This window comes from Rutidosis leptorrhynchoides, chromosome 6 (assembly GCF_046630445.1).
Source record: "Rutidosis leptorrhynchoides isolate AG116_Rl617_1_P2 chromosome 6, CSIRO_AGI_Rlap_v1, whole genome shotgun sequence".
Lineage (NCBI taxonomy): Eukaryota > Viridiplantae > Streptophyta > Magnoliopsida > Asterales > Asteraceae > Rutidosis > Rutidosis leptorrhynchoides.
The window spans coordinates 39,585,622-39,612,484 of record NC_092338.1 but is presented as its reverse complement, the minus strand read 5'-3'; the positions used below and the strand labels follow the sequence as shown (position 1 = coordinate 39,612,484).

The window sequence follows — 26,863 nt, the reverse complement described above, 5'->3', positions numbered from 1 at the left end:
AAGTGATTAAAATACCGAGTTTGCAAACATATTATTTTATATCACATTTGATATTTTGCGTCTTGTCGTCAAAATTAGTAGCTTTTGCTGAACTTAATGTTAGTCTTTGAAAGTGCGCTGTTTTACCCTGTTTTGTACATAAGATAAACTACAAACATACATAATATTTTTATTATATTTTTTTTATAAAATATTTATTTATTAAAATAATTTAAATGAATAATTTTTTAAAATTTTGTTTCTTTTTACTTTAGGTAGTTTCGGTATGTTTACCTAGTCCGTCCCTCGACCAAATTAAAAATTTGTCGTTTTTAAAGCGATTGTTTTAAAAGCAAAGATTTTTGGATTTTTTAATTTTTTTGGTATACTTTAGATCAATAATATTAAAATAATGATAATAAAATTTTTCGCCCCGCCCTCGGGTAAAGCAATTTCGGTTCCATGACCTAGTCTTCAACTTACGATGAATTTTAGAAATCATTTTTTAAACTTAATGAAATAAAGTAATTTTTGTTTTTATAAAATCACACAAAAATTAAATTTAAAAATGCAAATTAATTTCATACAAAACCTACAAAACAAAAATTCAGAATGGGGGGAGAAAATTAGTTCTTTATTGTCTGCTAGTGAAAAAGACCAATCAGATTCCATTCTCGGAACTACATGATAACAGAACAACTAACTCTAAACAACGTTTTCTTTTTAGAACATTTGAATCTCCCCACACTTAAGTAGCTGTGGTGTCGAAATTGTGATTAACTTCATCGTCAATTTCTTTTGGACCATAATCAACTTGCATATCTGTGACTTTTGCTTTAAGCCATTGGTCGGATTCCTGTGTAATATTCACAAATTCAACTAGTTTCGCCTTTTCATTAGGCGATAGATTGGATACTAACCGGTTACATAACTTAAAGTTCCCCTTGGTTCTAGCATCGCGAATCCATTTAATAAGTTTCTTCATTGAACTATTAATAACGGGGTCATCAACAACGGGGTTCTTTGATATCAAGTCATCATTAGGTGTTACTTCATCTTCCCCACACTTAGGCGTTTTATTATTGCTAAACACTACCGTTGGAGTTGGTAAAACAATATGCTTTTCATCGATCATTTTTATCGGTTCAACGGTTTTGGTTGGTGGAGATTTAGACTTTCGACTCACAAAGGTGATCGATTTTTCATCATTACTAAGTGTCATTCTACCTTTTCTTACATCAAATAACGCCCCGGTGGACGCTAAGAATGGTCGACCTAAAATTAGAGGAATGTTTGAGTCCTCTTCTATGTCAATGACAATAAATTCGACTAAAAAGGTTAAATTACCCACTTGAACGGGTAGGTTGTCAGCAATTCCAACTGGGTGCTTAATGGTTTGATCAAAGAGTCGAACACTCATTTCCGTTGGACTTAACTCACCTACTTCTAATCTCTTATATAATGAAAGAGGCATAACACTCACACTCGCACCTAAATCTGCTAGTGCATCATACATGACACAATCAATAAGTAGACAAGGAACAATAAATTCACCCGGATCACCCAACCTTGGTGGAAGTTTTGGTGGAACTGTCTTCACCGGGTTTATTTTTACGGTTTTTGTTTCTTGTACCTTCTTATTCTTCTTCTTTTTTTCCAAAGGTATCACAAACTTTATTACCTATTACTTGCTTATACTCAACTCCTTTTCTTGGAAATGGGATGGGTGGTCTGTATGGTGTCACCACTGGCTTTACATACTCGGGTGGTGGTGGTGTTGTAACTTCTTCATTGTTACTCACATCTAAAACCTTCCCATCTTCTGATGCTGGTTTTTCAGAATTCGTTGATACCATATTAACATTCTCATTTAGAGGATTTACTTCAGTATCACTCGATAGCTTTCCTTGTTCCCTCTCACTCATCATGCTAGCAAGAGTACCTAAGTGTTTTTCTAGATTCAAAATGGAAGCTTGTTGAGTTCTTAATGACTAATCAAATCTCTCATTTGTTTGGGTTTGAGATGTAATAAATTGTGTTTGAGATTCCATTAGCCTTTCCATCATTTCTTCCAGATTTGGCTTTTTCTCTTCGATTTGTTGTGGTGGTTTATACAAGCCAGGTCTTTGTTGACTGAAAGTGTTGTTTTGAGTTGGTTGGTTATTCGGGCCTTGTTGGTTGTACGAGTTATTGTTTGGCCCATTTGGATTGTAAAGAATGTTTTGATTTCGATTGAAGTTTGGCCTTGGCGGTTGATAATTATTTTGATAATTATTTTCCGGCCTTTGGTTCATGTAGGAAACATTCTCTCGTTGTTCCATCGTTTGCTCAATGTGACAATCTTTCGTTAAGTGTGGTCCACCGTATTGCTCACAACTGATTCGTATTGCGTGAATATCTTTAGTCATCTTTTCCATTCGTCTCTCGAAAGCATCTATTTTTGCGGAAACAGAATCAAAGTCATGGCTAGAATCGACTCTAGCCACTTTAGATGAACGAAAAATATCTTTTTCTTGATGCCACTCATGCGAGTGGGAGGCTGTGTTATCAATGATTTTGTGAGCTTCGGTTGCACTTTTCTTCATAATGGAACCACCAGCTGCTATGTCGATGTCTTTTTGTGTAGCAACGTCGACACCTTGGTAGAATATTTGTACAACTTGATAAGTGTCTAAACCATGCTGAGGACATCCTCTCAACAACTTTTCGAATCTTGTCCATGCCTCATATAATGTTTCATTTAGCTTTTGCGTGAACGTAACAATTTCTCCTTGAAGTCTCACGGCTTTAGATGCCGGAAAGAATCTTTTAAGAAATTTCTCAACTAAAACATATCATGTATCAATTGCCCCTTCAGGTAACGATTCTAACCAATCTTTGGCTTCTCCCTTTAAAGTCCAGGGAAACAACATGAGATAGATCTATTCATCCTCAACTTCTCTGATTTTAAATAGAGTACAGATCCTATTAAAGGTTAGAAGATGTTCGTTTGGATCTTCTTTTGGCGTACCATTATATTGGCATTGATTAGTTACCATGTGTAGGATTTATCCTTTGATTTCATAAGCGCATTATTGTCTGGCTTAATAATGGCGTGACCTTAGCCAGTGCGTGAAATGTCCCGTTCTTATTGATTAAAAACGTTCCATATTAATTGATTTCGTTGCGAGGTTTTGACCTCTATATGAGACGTTTTTCAAAGACTGCATTCATTTTAAAACAAACCATAACCTTTATTTTATCAATAAAGGTTTAAAAAGCTTTACGTAGATTATCAAATAATGATAATCTAAAATATCCTGTTTACACACGACCATTACATAATGATTTACAATACAAATATGTTATAACAAAATAAGTTTCTTGAATGCAGTTTTTACACAACATCATACAAGCATGGACTCCAAATCTCGTCCTTATTTAAGTATGCGACAGCGGAAACTCTTAATAATCACCTGAGAATAAACATGCTTAAAACGTCAACAAAAATGTTGGTGAGATATAGGTTTAACCTATATATATCAAATCATAATAATAGACCACAAGATTTCATATTTCAATACACATCCCATACATAGAGATAAAAATCATTCATATGGTGAACACCTGGTAACCGACATTAACAAGATGCATATATAAGAATATCCCCATCATTCCGGGACACCCTTCGGATATGATATAAATTTCGAAGTACTAAAGCATCCGGTACTTTGGATGGGGTTTGTTAGGCCCAATAGATCTATCTTTAGGATTCGCGTCAATTAGGGTGTCTGTTCCCTAATTCTTAGATTACCAGACTTAATAAAAAGGGGCATATTCGATTTCGATAATTCAACCATAGAATGTAGTTTCACGTACTTGTGTATATTTTGTAAATCATTTATAAAACCTGCATGTATTCTCATCCCAAAAATATTAGATTTTAAAAGTGGGACTATAACTCACTTTCACAGATTTTTACTTCGTCGGGAAGTAAGACTTGGACACTGGTTGATTCACGAACCTATAACAATATATACATATATATCAAAGTATGTTCAAAATATATTTACAATACTTTTAATATATTTTGATGTTTTAAGTTTATTAAGTCAGCTGTCCTCGTTAGTAACCTACAACTAGTTGTCCACAGTTAGATGTACAGAAATAAATCGATAAATATTATCTTGAATCAATCCACGACCCAGTGTATACGTATCTCAGTATTGATCACAACTCAAACTATATATATTTTGGAATCAACCTCAACCCTGTATAGCTAACTCCAACATTCACATATAGAGTGTCTATGGTTGTTCCGAAATATATATAGATGTGTCGACATGATAGGTTGAAACATTGTATACGTGTCTATGGTATCTCAAGATTACATAATATACAATACAAGTTGATTAAGTTATGGTTGGAATAGATTTGTTACAAATTTTCACGTAGCTAAAATGAGAAAAATTATCCAATCTTGTTTTACCCATAACTTCTTCATTTTAAATCCGTTTTGAGTGAATCAAATTGCTATGATTTCATATTGAACTCTATTTTATGAATCTAAACAGAAAAATTATAGGTTTATAGTCGGAAAAATAAGTTACAAGTCGTTTTTGTAAAGGTAGTCATTTCAGTCGAAAGAACGACGTCTAGATGACCATTTTAGAAAACATACTTCCACTTTGAGTTTAACCATAATTTTTGGATATAGTTTCATGTTCATAATAAAAATCATTTTCTCAGAATAACAACTTTTAAATCAAAGTTTATCATAGTTTTTAATTAACTAACCCAAAACAGCCCGCGGTGTTACTACGACGGCGTAAATCCGGTTTTACGGTGTTTTTCGTGTTTCCAGGTTTTAAATCATTAAGTTAGCATATCATATAGATATAGAACATGTGTTTAGTTGATTTTAAAAGTCAAGTTAGAAGGATTAACTTTTGTTTGCGAACAAGTTTAGAATTAACTAAACTTTGTTCTAGTGATTACAAGTTTAAACCTTCGAATAAGATAGCTTTATATGTATGAATTGAATGATGTTATGAACATCATTACTACCTTAATTTCCTTGGATAAACCTACTGGAAAAGTGAAAAATGGATCTAGCTTCAACGGATCCTTGGATGGCTCGAAGTTCTTGAAGCAGAATCATGACACGAAAACAAGTTCAAGTAAGATCATCACTTGAAATAAGATTGTTATAGTTATAGAAATTGAACCAAAGTTTGAATATGATTATTACCTTGTATTAGAATGATAACCTACTGTAAGAAAAAAAGATTTCTTGAGGTTGGATGATCACCTTACAAGATTGGAAGTGAGCTAGCAAACTTGAAAGTATTCTTGATTTTATGTAACTAGAACTTGTAGAATATATGAAGAACACTTAGAACTTGAAGATAGAACTTGAGAGAGATCAATTAGATGAATAAAATTGAAGAATGAAAGTGTTTGTAGGTGTTTTTGGTCGTTGGTGTATGGATTAGATATAAAGGATATGTAATTTTGTTTTCATGTAAATAAGTCATGAATGATTACTCATATTTTTGTAATTTTATGATATATTTCATGCTAGTTGCCAAATGATGGTTCCCACATGTGTTAGGTGACTCACATGGGCTGCTAAGAGCTGATCATTGGAGTGTATATACCAATAGTACATACATCTAAAAGCTGTGTATTGTACGAGTACGAATACGGGTGCATACGAGTAGAATTGTTGATGAAACTGAACGAGGATGTAATTGTAAGCATTTTTGTTAAGTAGAAGTATTTTGATAAGTGTATTGAAGTCTTTCAAAAGTGTATAAATACATATTAAAACACTACATGTATATACATTTTAACTGAGTCGTTAAGTCATCGTTAGTCGTTACATGTAAGTGTTGTTTTGAAACCTTTAGGTTAACGATCTTGTTAAATGTTGTTAACCCAATGTTTATAATATCAAATGAGATTTTAAATTATTATATTATCATGATATTATCATGTATGAATATCTCTTAATATGATATATATACATTAAATGTCTTTACAACGATAATCGTTACATATATGTCTCGTTTAAAAATCATTAAGTTAGTAGTCTTGTTTTTACATATGTAGTTCATTGTTAATATACTTAATGATATGTTTACTTATCATAGTATCATGTTAACTATATATATATCCATATATATGTCATCATATAGTTTTTACAAGTTTTAACGTTCGTGAATCACCGGTCAACTTGGGTGGTCAATTGTCTATATGAAACATATTTCAATTAATCAAGTCTTAACAAGTTTGATTGCTTAACATGTTGAAAACATTTAATCATGTAAATATCAATCTCAATTAATATATATAAACATGAAAAAGTTCGGGTCACTACAGTACCTACCCGTTAAATAAATTTCGTCCCGAAATTTTAAGCTGTTGAAGGTGTTGATGAATCTTCTGGAAATAGATGCGGGTATTTCTTCTTCATCTGATCTTCACACTCCCAGGTGAACTCGAGTCCTCTACGAGCATTCCATCGAACCTTAACAATTGGTATCTTATTTTGCTTTAGTCTTTTAACCTCACGATCCATTATTTCGACGGGTTCTTCGATGAATTGGAGTTTTTCGTTGATTTGGATTTCATCTAACAGAATAGTGAGATCTTCTTTAGCAAAACATTTCTTCAAATTCGAGACGTGGAAAGTGTTATGTACAGCCGCGAGTTGTTGAGGTAACTCAAGTCGGTAAGCTACTGGTCCGACACGATCAATAATCTTGAATGGTCCAATATACCTTGGATTTAATTTCCCTCGTTTACCAAATCGAACAACGCCTTTCCAAGGTGCAACTTTAAGCATGACCATCTCTCCAATTTCAAATTCTATATCTTTTCTTTTAATGTCAGCGTAGCTCTTTTGTCGACTTTGGGCGGTTTTCAATCGTTGTTGAATTTGGATGATCTTCTCGGTAGTTTCTTGTATAATCTCCGGACCCGTAATCTGTCTATCCCCCACTTCACTCCAACAAATCGGAGACCTGCACTTTCTACCATAAAGTGCTTCAAACGGCGCCATCTCAATGCTTGAATGGTAGCTGTTGTTGTAGGAAAATTCTGCTAACGGTAGATGTCGATCCCAACTGTTTCCGAAATCAATAACACATGCTCGTAGCATGTCTTCAAGCGTTTGTATTGTCCTTTCGCTCTGCCCATCAGTTTGTGGATGATAGGCAGTACTCATGTCTAGATGAGTTCCTAATGCTTGCTGTAATGTCTGCCAAAATCTTGAAATAAATCTGCCATCCCTATCAGAGATAATAGAGATTGGTATTCCATGTCTGGAGACGACTTCCTTCAAATACAGTCGTGCTAACTTCTCCATCTTGTCATCTTCTCTTATTGGCAGGAAGTGTGCTGATTTGGTGAGACGATCAACTATTACCCAAATAGTATCAAAACCACTTGCAGTCCTTGGCAATTTAGTGATGAAATCCATGGTAATGTTTTCCCATTTCCATTCTGGGATTTCGGGTTGTTGAAGTAGACCTGATGGTTTCTGATGCTCAGCTTTGACCTTAGAACACGTCAAACATTCTCCTACGTATTTAGCAACATCGGCTTTCATACCCGGCCACCAAAAATGTTTCTTGAGATCCTTGTACATCTTCCCCGTTCCAGGATGTATTGAGTATCTGGTTTTATGAGCTTCTCTAAGTACCATTTCTCTCATATCTCCAAATTTTGGTACCCAAATCCTTTCAGCCCTATACCGGGTTCCGTCTTCCCGAATATTAAGATGCTTCTCCGATCCTTTGGGTATTTCATCCTTTAAATTTCCCTCTTTTAAAACTCCTTGTTGCGCCTCCTTTATTTGAGTAGTAAGGTTATTATGAATCATTATATTCATAGATTTTACTCGAATGGGTTCTCTGTCCTTCCTACTCAAGGCATCGGCTACCACATTTGCCTTCCCCGGGTGGTAACGAATCTCAAAGTCGTAATCATTCAACAATTCAATCCACCTACGCTGCCTCATATTCAGTTGTTTCTGATTAAATATGTGTTGAAGACTTTTGTGGTCGGTATATATAATACTTTTGACCCCATATAAGTAGTGCCTCCAAGTCTTTAATGCAAAAACAACCGCGCCTAATTCCAAATCATGCGTCGTATAGTTTTGTTCGTGAATCTTCAATTGCCTAGACGCATAAGCAATCACCTTCGTTCGTTGCATTAATACACAACCGAGACCTTGCTTTGATGCGTCACAATAAATCACAAAATCATCATTCCCGTCAGGCAATGACAATATAGGTGCCGTAGTTAGCTTTTTCTTCAATAACTGAAACGCTTTCTCTTGTTCATCATTCCATTCAAATTTCTTCCCTTTATGCGTTAATGCAGTCAAGGGTTTTGCTATTCTGGAAAAGTCTTGGATGAACCTTCTGTAGTAACCAGCTAGTCCTAAAAACTGGCGTATGTGTTTCGGAGTTTTCGGGGTTTTCCACTTTTCAACAGTTTCTATCTTTGCCGGATCCACCTTAATACCTTCTTTATTCACTATGTGACCTAGGAATTGAACTTCTTCCAACCAAAATGCACACTTTGAAAACTTAGCGTACAATTCTTCCTTCCTCAATACTTCTAACACCTTTCTCAAATGTTCACCGTGTTCTTGGTCATTCTTTGAGTAAATAAGTATGTCATCAATGAAAACAATGACAAACTTGTCAAGGTATGGTCCACACACTCGGTTCATAAGGTCCATGAACACAGCTGGTGCATTAGTTAAACCAAACGGCATGACCATAAATTCGTAATGACCGTAACATGTTCTGAAAGCAGTCTTTGGAATATCATCTTCTTTCACCCGCATTTGATGATACCCGGAACGTAAGTCAATCTTTGAATAAACAGAAGAGCCTTGTAGTTGATCAAATAAGTCGTCGATTCTCGGTAGTGGGTAGCAGTTCTTGATGGTAAGTTTGTTTAACTCTCGGCAGTCGATACACAACCTGAATGTACCATCTTTCTTCTTGACAAACAAAACAGGAGCTCCCCACGGTGATGTGCTTGGTCGAATGAAACCACGCTCTAAAAGTTCTTGTAATTGGCTTTGCAGTTCTTTCATCTCGCTGGGTGCGAGTCTGTAAGGAGCACGAGCTATTGGTGCAGCTCCTGGTACAAGATCTATTTGAAATTCAACGGATCGATGTGGGGGTAATCCCGGTAATTCTTTCGGAAATACATCGGGAAATTCTTTTGCAACGGGAACATCATTGATGCTCTTTTCTTCAGTTTGTACTTTCTCGACGTGTGCTAGAACAGCATAGCAACCTTTTCTTATTAGTTTTTGTGCCTTCAAATTACTAATAAGATGTAGCTTCGTGTTGCCCTTTTCTCCGGTCACCATTAAGGGTTTTCCTTTTTCTCGTATAATGCGAATTGCATTTTTGTAACAAACGATCTCTGCTTTCACTTCTTTCAACCAGTCCATACCGATTATCACATCAAAACTCCCTAACTCTACTGGTATCAAATCAATCTTAAATGTTTCGCTAACCAGTTTAACTTCTCGATTCCGACATATATTATCTGCTGAAATTAATTTACCATTTGCTAATTCGAGTAAAAATTTACTATCCAAAGGCGTCAATGGACAACTTAATTTAGCACAAAAATCTCTACTCATATAGCTTCTATCCGCACCCGAATCAAATAAAACGTAAGCAGGTTTATTGTCAATAAGAAACGTACCCGTAACAAGCTCCGGGTCTTCCTGTGCCTCTGCCGCATTAATATTGAAAACTCTTCCGCGGCCTTGTCCATTCGTGTTCTCCTGGTTCTGGTAATTTCTAATAATGTGGCCCGGTTTTCCACATTTATAACAAACTACATTGGCATAACTTGCTCCGACACTACTTGCTCTGCCATTACTCGTTCCGACACCATTTGTTCCTTTCGTTCTATTAACCCCTGGTCCGTAGACCTCACACTTCGCTGCGCTATGACCATTTCTTTTACACTTGTTGCAAAATTTGGTGCAGAACCCCGAGTGATACTTTTCACACCATTGGCATAGCTGCTTCTGATTGTTGTTGTTGTTGCGGTTATTATTGTTATTGGGATGATTGTTGTAGTTGCTGCTGTTGTTGTTGTTGTTGTTGTTGGGCCGTTTGTTGTAGTTGCGATTGATGTTGCGATTGTTGGGATAATTGTTGCGATTATTGTTGTAATTGCTGCTGTTGTTATATTGGTGATTCTTATCACCATTTTCCTCCCACTTTCTTTTGACTTGCTTCACATTGGCCTCTTCAGCAGTCTGTTCTTTAATCCTTTCTTCAATCTGGTTCACTAGTTTGTGAGCCATTCTACATGCCTGTTGTATGGAGGCGGGCTCGTGTGAACTTATATCTTCTTGGATTCTTTCCGGTAATCCTTTCACAAACGCATCGATCTTCTCTTCCTCATCTTCGAATGCTCCCGGACACAATAGGCACAATTCTGTGAATCGTCTTTCATACGTGGTAATATCAAATCCTTGGGTTCGTAACCCTCTAAGTTCTGTCTTGAGCTTATTGACCTCGGTTCTGGGACGGTACTTCTCGTTCATCAAGTGCTTGAATGCTGACCACGGTAGTGCGTACGCATCGTCTTGTCCCACTTGCTCTAGATAGGTATTCCACCATGTTAACGCAGAACCTGTGAAGGTATGCGTAGCGTACTTCACTTTGTCCTCTTCAGTACACTTACTTATGGCAAACACCGATTCGACCTTCTCGGTCCACCGTTTCAATCCGATCGGTCCTTCGGTTCCATCAAATTCCAAAGGTTTACAGGCAGTGAATTCTTTGTAGGTGCATCCTACACGATTTCCTGTACTGCTAGATCCAAGGTTATTGTTGGTATGTAGCGCAGCCTGTACTGCGGCTATGTTTGAAGCTAGAAAAGTACGGAATTCCTCTTCATTCATATTCACGGTGTGTCGAGTAGTCGGTGCCATTTCCTTAAAAATAGTCAAATGGAACAAGTTAATCATACAGAATATTAAGAGTAGTTAATAGTATTTCGTAGCATAATATGAACTCATTTATAAAAGCTTTTTCTTCATATTAGCGTTTTATAAGTTTAAATTCGGGTAGTACCTACCCGTTAAGTTCATACTTAGTAGCTAATATACAATTCAACTACTACAATTCTATATGAAAAACTGATTATAATAATATTTCGCGTTCAAACTTTTATACAATATTTTACAAACTTACAATACCGCTTATTTTTCATAAAGCATGAAATATAGCACACAATAACTTTGATACAAGATAGTTGTGAAGATAATTCTAGCTAGTACACAAGTCGTTCAGCAAAGACAATAAAGACACGTAATTCATACGTCCAGAAACAAGTCATGCATTCTGGTTTTACTAGGACTACTTCCCATCCTTGGTCTTGTGGAACATAACCGTTATGGCCGTTGATAAGACAGCGTGTTGTAACGTCGTCAAAGGGACGAGGGTTACGTAATGTCCAACAGTCCCGTAACAATCTAAAAACCTCATTTCTTACCCCAATTACCGACTCCGTCACTTGTGGGAACATTTTGTTTAATAGTTGTAGGCCGATGTTCTTGTTCTCACTTTGGTGAGAAGCGAACATTACTAATCCGTAAGCATAACATGCTTCTTTATGTTGCATGTTAGCCGCTTTTTCTAAATCACGAAGTCCAATATTCGGATATATTGAGTCAAAATAATTTCTTAACCCATTGCGTAAAATAGCATTTGGGTTCCCCGCAATATATGCGTCAAAGTAAACACATCGTAACTTATGGATTTCCCAATGTGATATCCCCCATCTTTCGAACGAAAGCCTTTTATAAACCAAGGCATTCTTGGAACGTTCTTCGAATGTCTTACAAACTGATCTCGCCTTAAATAGTTGTGCCGAAGAATTCTGACCGACTCTAGACAAGATTTCATCAATCATGTCTCCGGGTAGGTCTCTTAAAATATTGGGTTGTCTATCCATTTTGTGTTTTTATACTGTAAAATAGACAAGAGTTAGATTCATAAAAAAAATACTTATTAATACAAGCAATTTTTACATATATCATAAAGCATAAGCACGCTATATTACATATATTACACCACACGAATACAACTATCTTATTCCGACTCGCTTGCTTCTTCTTCTTCTTCTTCTTCTTCTTCGGTTTTGGTTCGTTTTGCCAAGTTTCTAGGGATATATGATGTTCCCCTAATACGAGCCGTCGTTTTCCACATTGGTTTAGAAAAATCTGGTGGTTTAGAGGTTCCCGGGTCATTATTACAACTTAAGGACTTCGGGGGTTGACGATATATATAAAGTTCATCGGGGTTGGAATTAGATTTCTCTATTTTTATGCCCTTTCCCTTATTATTTTCTTTTGCCTTTTTAAATTCAGTTGGGGTAATTTCTATAACATCATCGGAATTCTCGTCGGAATCCGATTCATCGGAGAATTGGTAATCCTCCCAATATTTTGCTTCCTTGGCGGAAACACCATTGACCATAATTAACCTTGGTCGGTTGGTTGAGGATTTTCTTTTACTTAACTATTTTATTATTTCCCCCACCGGTTCTATTTCTTCATCCGGTTCCGATTCTTCTTCCGGTTCCGATTCTTCTTCCGGTTCCGATTCTTCTTCCGGTTCTGACTCTTCTTCCGGTTCCTCTTCGGGAACTTGTGAATCAGTCCACGAATCATTCCAATTTACATTTGACTCTTCATTATTATTAGGTGAGTCAATGGGACTTGTTCTAGAGGTAGACATCTATCACATAATATCAAACGCGTTAAGAGATTAATATATCACATAATATTCACATGTTAAAAATATATAGTTTCCAACAAAATTTGTTAAGCAATCATTTTTCAAGTAAACACGGTCGAAGTCCAGACTCACTAATGCATCCTAACAAACTCGATAAGACACACTAATGCAAAATTCTGGTTCTCTAAGACCAACGCTCGGATACCAACTGAAATGTCCCGTTCTTATTGATTAAAAACGTTCCATATTAATTGATTTCGTTGCGAGGTTTTGATCTCTATATGAGACATTTTTCAAAGACTGCATTCATTTTAAAACAAACCATAACCTTTATTTCATCAATAAAGGTTTAAAAAGCTTTACGTAGATTATCAAATAATGATAATCTAAAATATCATGTTTACACACGACCATTACATAATGATTTACAATACAAATATGTTATAACAAAATAAGTTTCTTGAATGCAGTTTTTACACAACATCATACAAGCATGGACTCCAAATCTCGTCCTTATTTAAGTATGCGACAGCGGAAACTCTTAATAATCACCTGAGAATAAACATGCTTAAAACGTCAACAAAAATGTTGGTGAGATATAGGTTTAACCTATACATATCAAATCATAATAATAGACCACAAGATTTCATATTTCAATACACATCCCATACATAGAGATAAAAATCATTCATATGGTGAACACCTGGTAACCGACATTAACAAGATGCATATATAAGAATATCCCCATCATTCCGGGACACCCTTCGGATATGATATAAATTTCGAAGTACTAAAGCATCCGGTACTTTGGATGGGGTTTGTTAGGCCCAATAGATCTATCTTTAGGATTCGCGTCAATTAGGGTGTCTGTTCCCTAATTCTTAGATTACCAGACTTAATAAAAAGGGGCATATTCGATTTCGATAATTCAACCATAGAATGTAGTTTCACGTACTTGTGTCTATTTTGTAAATCATTTATAAAACCTGCATGTATTCTCATCCCAAAAATATTAGATTTTAAAAGTGGGACTATAACTCACTTTCACAGATTTTTACTTCGTCGGGAAGTAAGACTTGGCCACTGGTTGATTCACGAACCTATAACAATATATACATATATATCAAAGTATGTTCAAAATATATTTACAATACTTTTAATATATTTTGATGTTTTAAGTTTATTAAGTCAGCTGTCCTCGTTAGTAACCTACAACTAGTTGTCCACAGTTAGATGTACAGAAATAAATCGATAAATATTATCTTGAATCAATCCACAACCCAGTGTATACGTATCTCAGTATTGATCACAACTCAAACTATATATATTTTGGAATCAACCTCAACCCTGTATAGCTAACTCCAACATTCACATATAGAGTGTCTATGGTTGTTCCAAAATATATATAGATGTGTCGACATGATAGGTTGAAACATTGTATACGTGTCTATGGTATCCCAAGATTACATAATATACAATACAAGTTGATTAAGTTATGGTTGGAATAGATTTGTTACAAATTTTCACGTTGCTAAAATGAGAAAAATTATCCAATCTTGTTTTACCCATAACTTCTTCATTTTAAATCCGTTTTGAGTGAATCAAATTGCTATGATTTCATATTGAACTCTATTTTATGAATCTAAACAGAAAAATTATAGGTTTATAGTCGGAAAAATAAGTTACAAGTCGTTTTTGTAAAGGTAGTCATTTCAGTCGAAAGAACGACGTCTAGATGACCATTTTAGAAAACATACTTCCACTTTGAGTTTAACCATAATTTTTGGATATAGTTTCATGTTCATAATAAAAATCATTTTCTCAGAATAACAACTTTTAAATCAAAGTTTATCATAGTTTTTAATTAACTAACCCAAAACAGCCCGCGGTGTTACTACGACGGCGTAAATCCGGTTTTACGGTGTTTTTCGTGTTTCCAGGTTTTAAATCATTAAGTTAGCATATCATATAGATATAGAACATGTGTTTAGTTGATTTTAAAAGTCAAGTTAGAAGGATTAACTTTTGTTTGCGAACAAGTTTAGAATTAACTAAACTTTGTTCTAGTGATTACAAGTTTAAACCTTCGAATAAGATAGCTTTATATGTATGAATTGAATGATGTTATGAACATCATTACTACCTTAAGTTCCTTGGATAAACCTACTGGAAAAGTGAAAAATGGATCTAGCTTCAACGGATCCAGCTTCAACGGATCCTTGGATAGCTCGAAGTTCTTGAAGCAGAATCATGACACGAAAACAAGTTCAAGTAAGATCATCACTTGAAATAAGATTGTTATAGTTATAGAAATTGAACCAAAGTTTGAATATGATTATTACCTTGTATTAGAATGATAACCTACTGTAAGAAACAAAGATTTCTTGAGGTTGGATGATCACCTTACAAGATTGGAAGTGAGCTAGCAAACTTGAAAGTATTCTTGATTTTATGTAACTAGAACTTGTAGAATATATGAAGAACACTTAGAACTTGAAGATAGAACTTGAGAGAGATCAATTAGATGAATAAAATTGAAGAATGAAAGTGTTTGTAGGTGTTTTTGGTTGTTGGTGTATGGATTAGATATAAAGGATATGTAATTTTGTTTTCATGTAAATAAGTCATGAATGATTACTCATATTTTTGTAATTTTATGAGATATTTCATGCTAGTTGCCAAATGATGGTTCCCACATGTGTTAGGTGACTCACATGGGCTGCTAAGAGCTGATCATTGGAGTGTATATACCAATAGTACATACATCTAAAAGCTGTGTATTGTACGAGTACTAATACGGGTGCATACGAGTAGAATTGTTGATGAAACTGAACGAGGATGTAATTGTAAGCATTTTTGTTAAGTAGAAGTATTTTGATAAGTGTATTGAAGTCTTTCAAAAGTGTATAAATACATATTAAAACACTACATGTATATACATTTTAACTGAGTCGTTAAGTCATCGTTAGTCGTTACATGTAAGTGTTGTTTTGAAACCTTTAGGTTAACGATCTTGTTAAATGTTGTTAACCCAATGTTTATAATATCAAATGAGATTTTAAATTATTATATTATCATGATATTATCATGTATGAATATCTCTTAATATGATATATATACATTAAATGTCTTTATAACGATAATCGTTACATATATGTCTCGTTTAAAAATCATTAAGTTAGTAGTCTTGTTTTTACATATGTAGTTCATTGTTAATATACTTAATGATATGTTTACTTATCATAGTATCATGTTAACTATATATATATCCATATATATGTCATCATATAGTTTTTACAAGTTTTAACGTTCGTGAATCACCGGTCAACTTGGGTGGTCAATTGTCTATATGAAACATATTTCAATTAATCAAGTCTTAACAAGTTTGATTGCTTAACATGTTGAAAACATTTAATCATGTAAATATCAATCTCAATTAATATATATAAACATGAAAAAGTTCGGGTCACTACAGTGCGTGTGGCTCTCATTCGATCTTCCATACTTAGAGGTTCAGTTACTTTCATAATTGAATTTGTTTAATACGAATCACTAGAGGATTCTGATTTAACGGTTTGTGGTTCAGGAGGAATAATTAGTGGTTCAGGATCTTGGAATTGTTCTTGAATATCCTCCGGGTTCTCGATAGTGAAATCGGGTTCAAAAAATGGATTATCGAAAATTTGAATTGGAGTACTTGTTCGACTAGATGATAATTCTAAAGAAAAATCAACAGCGGCAATATTAGCTAGATGTCTTGATCGAGTTAAGGTGGTGAACGTATGAAAGGTGGTGAACGTTTTGCTCGGTGCATTCACTGAATATCCTATTAGTTATAAAGATAAAAAATTATATAAGCTATCAAATTAATAGACTTTTCTGCTTTTACCCACGTTTCGAATAGCCAAAAGATGCAGGAGGGAGCCAGGATCCTTTAAGTTGGAAAATCCACAACTCAGCCACTAACAAATCCAACTATTACTACGAAGCAGAAAATTTTGGATGTCTATCAATTTAACCGCTTAAAATAATTTTTTCGTCGAAGTTTAAAGAAAATTTAGAAAATTCTATGTCTTAAAAAAACTAGAGCGTAGAAATAAAAAAGAAAAAGCGCGTCGAAGAATAAGAGTCGAAAAACAAACGTCGAAAAACAAAAAGTCAAAAAATAATATAACGAAAGTAAAGCGTCGAAACTTAAAATTAAAACTTACGTCTAAAGGTATTAAAGCTTAAAGGAATTCTAAATCCAAAATGGCAATAACTTAAAAAGACACTAAAATTTATTAAATACAAAAACGATAAGCGAAGTCGTAAAGTGTCTAAATCTTAATCTAAAGAAAAATCACTTAAGGGATTTTACGGCAAAGCCTAAAATTCTAGAAATATAAAATAACTACGGCAAAACTAAACTTAAAACTATAATTACAAACGATACGATAAAAAGATACAAACTCTAAAAAATATAAAATAAAAAAAGGTAAAAATAAGATTTTATATAAAAATACTATTTTTATATTTTTCTATATAATTAGCACAAATAAATAAACTTGAAATTACAAACAATAATAAAACTAGATATAAATATATTAATTAATACAAACCCTAATTAAATTAAATAATAATAATTATAAAAACCCTACTGCGTAATTAATGTTTTAAGGATCAGGCCTGTCAGTGCGTCCCATGCGAACACATGGATATTACCCACTAGGATCATGTGATCGCATGATAAGGCAGTCCAGGGAACTCTTGGGATTTTAATCCGTTTCGGCCCAATTTTTAATATATTAATTATTATTTGATTTTTAATTTTACAAAATATTATAAAGAAAATTTATATAAATTAAAACAAACTTATATTTTAAAATAAAAATACAAAATCTTAAAAATATATTATTATTATTTATTTGTTTTTTTATTATTTTTAACACTTATTATAAATTCAAAATATTTTTACGAAATAAGAAATAATATATTTTTTTAAAATATAGTTTTAATAAAATATAGCGTAAAAATATAGCGTTTCGCCGGTTCCCCGGCAGCGGCGCCAAAAATACTTGATGTGTGCAGCGGTGTATACGAAATAGATTATATTTTATTACAAAATACTATTAAATATGATACAATTTTACACAAGTTATTTATTTATTTATTGAATGGGATATACCTAAACCTTGCTACAACACTTATAGGCAGTGTACCTAATCGTAGAGTATTGTATTTTTAGTAAGTCCGGTTCGTTTCACAGGGAGCTAGTGATACGTACTATATTTTTAACTACTATATTTGTATAAAATATATATAATTATATAAGTAGTAATATTATAAAAGGGGGGTTTTACCGTTTAATGACCGGTTTGTCGATTTTAAATAAAGCGTAAAGATAAATGATGATAATTAAAATGCGTAAACTAAATAACAATATTTAAAATGACAATAAATAAATGACATTAAATAAAAGTACGATGAGATATAAAATAAAACAATTATGCTTATTTAAACTTCCGTAATCATGATGTTTGACGTTTTGATTTTAATTTATTACTCTGGGTTAATTGTCCTTTGTCCTAGCTTATTTGATACCTATCTGGCTTTTGCCCATAATAGTCAATCGGTCATAATTATAATATGCTCGTCAAATTAACCTTATTTTCGAAGTCAAATATTCCAACTAATTAGGGATTCGAACTGTAACATGGTTTTAATACTTTGTTAATAATTACACCAGGTTATCTACTGCGTGTAATCCAAGGTTTTAATACTTTGTTAACAATTACACCAATTATCATTGTATGTAATCTACCCCTGTTTTAATGAGATATGAATATTAATTTACCCACTTGATCAGAATGAATAATCAATTACCCAACCCGAATAATTAATTAAATGATTGTAAAAGATGTCGTATAAACGTCACTAAATAGGACATACATAATCATTTTAATAATTATTAGATTAACTAATTTGAAGATAGGTTCGACAGGTTCCAATGAGTTGTCATTCAATTAGACAATACCCCCTACCTATTAATAGTCAATAGTCCAATGTTCACAAGTGTCGGTCTTTTATCCAAACCTTAATTATGGTACAAAATCCAATAACCCCATCTTAATATTTAGTCTCACATCACGATTACTTCGGCTCAAATAAGCATAATAATAACTTAGTTACGATACATTAATTTAAAAAGGAAGAACATAGCTTACAGTGATTATTTATCGCGTAGCGATACACGGACAGAGTTCTGACTTAAAACCCGTAAAACATTTCTTACAATAACCCAACTAAACCATAATTTATTATTAATCTTAAATTAAAATTATTATAATATAAATATAAAGATAGATAGATCAGAGGTAATGGATTCGGCAGAAGCTTGTGCCTTTTATAGGCAGATTTTGAATTTGGCTGCTCCGCGAGGGCGGAGGTTTTGTGCCTTACAGCTCCGCGAGTGCGGAGCTTCAGATTCTAGCTCACCACTTTTTGGCCATTTGCTTGTCGACATAATTAATAAATATATATAATTTATATATAATTTATATAAATATTTATATATTATATAATATTCTTGTGCATAGTTGACTTGTACTTTTAGCTCCGTTGTCTCAGTTCCGGATTTTCGAACGTCCTTTCGTACGCTTAGATATCTTGTACTTTGCGTTTCGCGACTTGTACTCTTGTAATTTTTAGACGTTTCTCATCAATAAATTGAACAACTTGGATTGTACTTTGTACTTTTTAGCTTTTTGGTCATTTGCGTCTTCAAATCTTCATTTTCGTCTTTCGTCTTCGCACTTATTTATTTAAACGATTATTACATAAAAATAGAACAATAGTAACTAAAAGCTTTACATATTGGAAGGATATTGATACTAAATATATGTTCATTTGAAGCACTATCACCTACCTTACATGTGATGACCCGGAAATTTCTGACCAAATTTAAACTTTATCTTTAAATGATTTAATGTTTCCGACACGATAAGCAAAGTCTGTAATGTTGAGTCTCAAAGTTTTGGAACTATATTCATGTAATCAATTATTCTTTGACTATTCTCGAAGATTCACGAACAATATATATATATATATATATATATATATATATATATATATATATATATATATATATATATATATATAACTTAATGTGCATATATATATATATATATATATATATATATATATATATATATATATATATATATATATATATGATTTCAAGTTATTTATTAAACGATAGTAACATTTGATTATTGATTCAATTGATATTTAGATAAGTTAACTAAAACGTTTAAGATGAACCAGTAAAACACTAATTTGCTACAGTATTTTTGAATTACTACAGTACCCGAAAAGCTACAGTGTTTTCAAAAATCACTATTTACTACAGTAAAAAAACTTTGCTACAGTAAAACACTATTTTAAAATGAAAATGTATATATGTATATGTATATACTACGAGACGATGATTTATAGAAGTAAATGACCAAAACACTAGAAAGTTTAAGATACACTTTGAGTGATATAGTTTATTGATAATTTGAGACTATATTTTAACAAAGGTACGAGTCACGAAATGTAAAATGCAAGTTTTCTCAGCGTACGAAAGGACATTCGAGAAATCGAAACCGGGACATAAGTCGAGTAACAACGTACGATTTATCGGAACAAAAATTTCAAGTCAGCTATGCATGTGAATTTAATATAATATATAATTAATTATATAAATTAAATATATTATATTTATAATTAAAAAAATATGTCGACAAGCAAAAAAACAAGATAATGTGAGCTGTCACCAGGGACAATGCGATCGCATGGGTTCCCCTCACATATTCCATGCGATCGCATGGGATCAAAATCCAGGCCACATTATAAAAGCTCGATCGATTTCTGGTTCTGTGAATGATTTTATCCATCTATCTCTCGATATCTCTCTCTATATATATATAATAATATTATTATTATTATTATTATTAAGATTAATATTATTATTAATCTTATGGTTATGAGTATTATTATTATTTATACATAAAATACTACGACGAGGTCATGAGCGTGTCACTTTCAAAATATGTTTTCGAGCGGGATAGAGCTAAGGAAATTATGGGTTATAGCTATGGAGGTTATGGGTATTGTTCAAGAGTTATGCTCGTAAGGTCAACCTAGTGTTTATCATCTCTGTTGCGTCTACGTACTTTCCTGCAATATTGAATCTCAATATTGATAAGTGAGCATTCATATCTTATCTTTTATATATTAATAGCGTATACATGTCTAGTGCTCGAGTATATATGTTTATGCATGCTTGTATACTAAATTTTGTCGTTAAACAGTTTATAATGAATCACTAATTAAATACATATATTACTGGTAAAAGGTATATGATATACGTGTTTTTGGAAAGCTGGCGAAAATCAATAACTTTTCATTTAGATATCGAATAGTTTCGATGAACGGATTAAAAGATATGATCAACTGAATTATGATTGATGTTAATTGAAATTGCTTTTGAATCTGCAATTAAGATTTAAACAACTTGTTTACGAGATTGATAAATTGGATTTTTGAATATTACCAACCGAGTAAATGAATCCTTATATAAGGTACATCTCGTTTTGTTAAACAACTGTCCAAAATTGACTTTTTGAAACGACTTTGGATAACTTTTGTATGTCGATCTCGAGCATTAGGATTGTGATACACTATGACCTGACCTAGCTTGATAGACATTTATTGACCAACATATGTTCTCTAGGTTGAGATCTACAGTTATTTGGTAATCCGAGTTTCGGTCACATTTTGGTGAACGACTTTATATGCTGCTAAGGTAAGTTTCATTTGCTCCCTTTTTAATTGCTTTTGTAATCTATATTTTTGGGCTGAGAATACATGCACTTTATTTTAAACACAATGGACACAAGTACATACTAAATTCTATACTGAGTTTGAACCGAAATTCCCTTAGCTTTGGTAACTAGTAACTGTCGGTTATAAGAACTGGTGGACGCGAGTAGTAGTATATGGATCCATAGGGCTTGATATCCCAGTCCGAGCTAGAGCACTAGCCTTTTAACGGACGTATGCTATTTGAGAAGCGTACACGTTGGTTTGCGTGTATTATTAAGATGATTATACAAAGGGTACAAATTATATATACGTTAAGTTTAGTTACCAGGGTGCTCAATTTCGTAGAATATTTTGATAAACGTTTCTGGATGAAACAACTGAAATCTTGTGATCCACCTTTATGTACAGATTATGCAAAACATTAAAACTATGAACTTACCAACCTTTGTGTTGACACTTGTTAGCATGTTTATTCTCAGGTTCCCTAGAAGTCTTCCGCTATTTGCTTATATGTTAGACAAGCTATATGCATGGAGTCTTACATGGCATATTTTTCAAGGAAACGTTGCATTCACCAAATCATCACCATGTATCTTATTTTGACTGCATTGTCAACGGAAGTACTATTGTAAACTATTATTTACGGTGATTTTCTATATGTAGAAATCATCAGATGTCGAAAACCTTTGATTTAAATATTCATTTATGGTGTGCCTTTTCAAAAGAATGCAATGTTCACAAAACGTATCATATAGAGGTCAAATACCTCGCAATGAAATCGATGAATGACGTGTTCGTCCATATAGATTTGGAGCGATCGTCACAGTTGGTATCAGAGCGTTGGTCCTAGTAAACCAGGTCTTGCATGAGTGTGTCTAACTGATAGTTGTTAGGATACATTAGTAAGTCTGGACTTCGACTGTGTCTGCATGTCAAAAGTTTTGCTTATTATTTCTTGTCAGAAATTACCTGTCTATTATCTTAAGTCTAAACGCGTCTTATTGCATTGATTGCATAGATAGTGTATAGACAAAATTCATATCTTAGCATATCTGTTACTGTAAACTTTTCCTAACATCTTCCGAAAATTCCTCCGTGATTTATGGAATTTTGGTATTATAAATACATATGTAAATTATGTATTGAAGAGTACCAATCTAAATTCTATAATCTACTTCATATCAAAAATCATCTCTCTAGTTATACAAGATGGATCCCGTATCTAGTTCAAATTCCTTAAACTCCGACAGCTATTCCGATATGGATATTCACCTGAATTCCGAAGACAGTGTAACCGGAATGGATCAACCAATCAGCCATCACCTATTTTGGATGAATTGGGGATGGGTTCGTAGCTTACTTAATTATTGGAGACAAGAAGAAGGCGATCCCTTCCATCCACCACATTGCCCTCTTGGCGAAGAACCTGAAGCACTTACCGGCTAACCTGTTCGAGACACCATTTTCTCTCTCATTTCAAGAGTATCTCATCACGATAATATACTATCTCAAATTCTGGATCTTATTCATCCGCTCGTCCGAACCGCCAATCATCCCGGTGTAGTAGAAGAAGTCAACGAGCTTCGCGCTCGGGTAGTGGCTTTGGAGAATATGGTGCAAAGGTTACAAGCACCAGCAGCATCACCGGCATCAACAGTACCATCGACAACAACACCAACAGTACCATTACCACCACCAACAACATCCGCATCGCAAACCTCAACTTCACAATCTGTTCCACGAGCATCAACGTCATACGCACCGTAGTTACCAAGAAATACCAGCAACAATAACCGATGAAGTATTAACTCATTTCCCCTGAAGAAATTTTATGTATATTTAATATATATGAATTTTGAAATCAAAATAAATCTTTTCGTACTAAGCTATTACATGTGAATCTTAACTGGTAGGTATTACTCGGTTAGTTCATGTTACTAATATGCTATACATCCTTCGTTAATGACTTAACAATCGTTAACTATAATCTCTGCTTCGACTTAATAGATTCCATTTCATAATAAATCAAGTGTATTATTCAAATACATGATTGATTTTACACTTTCATTTTCGATGTACCTGAAACTTTCCAGAAAACATCATATGTGCCTTGTAAGGTTCACAAAAAATTCCACGAGCAACAACATCCTTCACCAAGGAATATCAATAAGAATAAATAATGAAGTATTGATTTCATTAGTGAAATATTCCGCGCAGATTATATGATCACTAATGTTTTAGAGATTTTTCATTTCTAATTCAAGCCAAAAATCAAATGAGCTTAATATGATATTAACTCATTAAATCTGTATTACATCTGAAGAAAATATACATACATATATTTTCATAAAGATTGTAATGAAAATTCTTTTGTACAAAATATTACTTGTGAAATCTTTAACGGGTAGGTAATACTCGGGAAGTATATAAGTTCACAATTAATATGTTACACTGTACATTCTTCAACTTTGATTCAAAAATTATTAACTATACTCACAGCTATATACAATCGTTTTCATACAAATTCAATTATATATCCTAACAAAACGGAATCCAAGTCAAGATTTAACAAGTGACATCATTCTTAGATCTCTACATCTTTCAAAGCTATACTTTGACTTCAAAACTGTGAAAGATCCTTTAGCATTGTTATTACCGAAAATAATCTTGCAATCCTTTTCAAAGTATCCAGTTTTATCACACTTCCAACCAGTCAACTTCGACTTTTCAGATTAGCCTTATTGTAACTTTGGCATATACGTTCTTGTTACCGGGGAACCTTTCATGTTCCACCACATTAGCAGTAAATTTACCAACAACTTTATTAATCCTTGACCTTTCGAAAAATCCTTATACTCATTGAAACTCTATCATGTACTCATCCACATCTTGTAACAATAATTGCCATACCAACCACCGGGAATTAGCAATCAGCATTTTAAATCTCGCAGCATTTTCTACGACAACAGTTATATATACATATAATGTCTATCTTCTAGACTTACATACTTCGAATGTGAAGTTTCTGAAAAACATCCCAAACTATGAACTAGTTCTCTGAAATTGGAACAATGCTGATGAAGCATCAAAAACTGTAAACGACCTTAACAGTCAAAAGTTTGATGATAAAGAATAGTATGGTGGTAAAGCTAAAAAAAAAGAAGGTTTGGAACTGAAAAACGGATTGAGCAAAGTATGAAGGAGGTTGTGGATAAATCACACAGACTGAACCTGCCTTCAAAGAATCCAAATGATTCAGTGTATGCTGAAACCATTAGTAAGAACCTTACTTCTTATTCTAAACCTTCACAGACAGATTTTCCGCATCATCCTCTGATATTAGAAATTCTAAGATATCATCGTATCTTCCATTATAAATATCCTCCATATTTCTGAAGATATTTTTTATAACCATTCTTATCTGAAATCATTCATCTCTTCGCGCTATCTGTGTTACATCATAAAAGAAACTATTTTAGTTTCTAAAATCTGAAAAATTCGAAAAATAGATGTTTTGAAGTAATGTTGGGAATTGAAGTATGAGTTAGTATAATATAATGACACTTGATCAACGTGATTATATTACAGTAAGTCATGCTGAGTTTCTAATGGAACGTGATAAAGGTTCACAGATCACACCCTCATCATGAACCATGTTACATAACTCTTTCATTCTATTTAATCTCTAAATATATCAAGAAAATACTTTTCTTGATGATTCGGTCTTTTCCAGATATTCTGGTAATTTGACAAATTAAGATCGGGCCATTACAATTTCTTTCTTAGAACATTAACTATGTTCATTTCGAAATGTATACCTACGAATTCTGGACCATTATTCGCTTGACTTGAAGTCGGGAAGGAAAAACGAAAGCATGGAGCTCCTAAATATAAAGGAAAATATAAAGCCTGACAACAACACATATATTACAAACCGTGTATATCAATGCGTATAGCAATATAAAGACACGGGAGAATGAAAAATACTATAACCCCAAGGTAATAGTAGAAGAAAATAACTTCCTCTGGTGGCAGATGAAAAAGAAGAATGAATGATACGATAGCCAAGAAAATATCAAGAGTCAGAACTGGATTAAGCATTTCACAATCTTTTGGAAGTATGAAATAAGGAAGAAGATGTAGGAGTGGTGAAAATAATGAAACGAAAGTGATTAATTTATAGCAAAATATCAGACATAACAATCGAGGCAGATTACGCATTTAAAGGAAATCTTAATTTCCTTAAATTTCGAAGAATCAAATCTTATTTAGATTATGAAGATTTTCTATTCCTTAAATTTTGGAAATCAATCGTAACTACGTCAAAAGTTAAGACGAATCTCTATTCTTTCATTTCACTCTTTTACGATAACTTCTCTCATACGCTTCGAGAAATCGGATTGTTTTATCCATATTATTCAACGGTGATAAAATTCTATTTATCAACTCATATTCATCATGAAAACATTTTTATTGTTAGCCATGACGACCTCACTCAAATTTCGGGACGAAATTTCTTTAACGGGTAGGTACTGTGATGACCCGGAAATTTCTGACCAAATTTAAACTTTATCTTTAAATGATTTAATGTTTCCGACACGATAAGCAAAGTCTGTAATGTTGAGTCTCAAAGTTTTGGAACTATATTCATGTAATCAATTATTCTTTGACTGTTCTCGAAGATTCACGAACAATATATATATAACTTAATGTGCATATATATATATATATATATATATATATATATATATGATTTCAAGTTATTTAGTAAACGATAGTAACATTTGATTATTGATTCGATTGATATTTAGATAAGTTAACTAAAACGTTTAAGATGAACCAGTAAAACACTAATTTGCTACAGTATTTTCGAATTACTACAGTACCCGAAAAGCTACAGTGTTTTCGAAAATCACTATTTGCTACAGTAAAATACTATTTCAAAATGAAAATGTGTATATGTATATACTACAAGACGATGATTTATAGAAGTAAATGACCAAAACACTAGAAAGTTTAAGATACACTTTGAGTGATATAGTTTATTGATAATTTAAGACTATTTTAACAAAGGTACGAGTCACGAAATGTAAAATGCAAGTTTTCTCAGCGTACGAAAGGACATTCAAGAAATCGGAATCTGCAATTAAGATTTAAACAACTTGTTTACGAGATTGATAAATTCAATTTTTGAATATTACCAACCGAGTAAATGAATCCTTATATAAGGTACATCTCGTTTTGTTAAACAA

The 26,863-nt window shown here is 33.2% G+C and overlaps 1 non-coding gene across 1 annotated transcript; it reads left to right on the top strand.

Annotated features, from left to right (window-relative positions):
• The first annotated feature begins 2,652 nt into the window (after positions 1-2,652).
• LOC139856566 (small nucleolar RNA R71) lies at positions 2,653-2,759 on the top strand. The gene has a single exon (XR_011762039.1). It is a non-coding gene; the product is annotated as a small nucleolar RNA R71 (small nucleolar RNA).
• Positions 2,760-26,863: the final 24,104 nt, after the last annotated feature.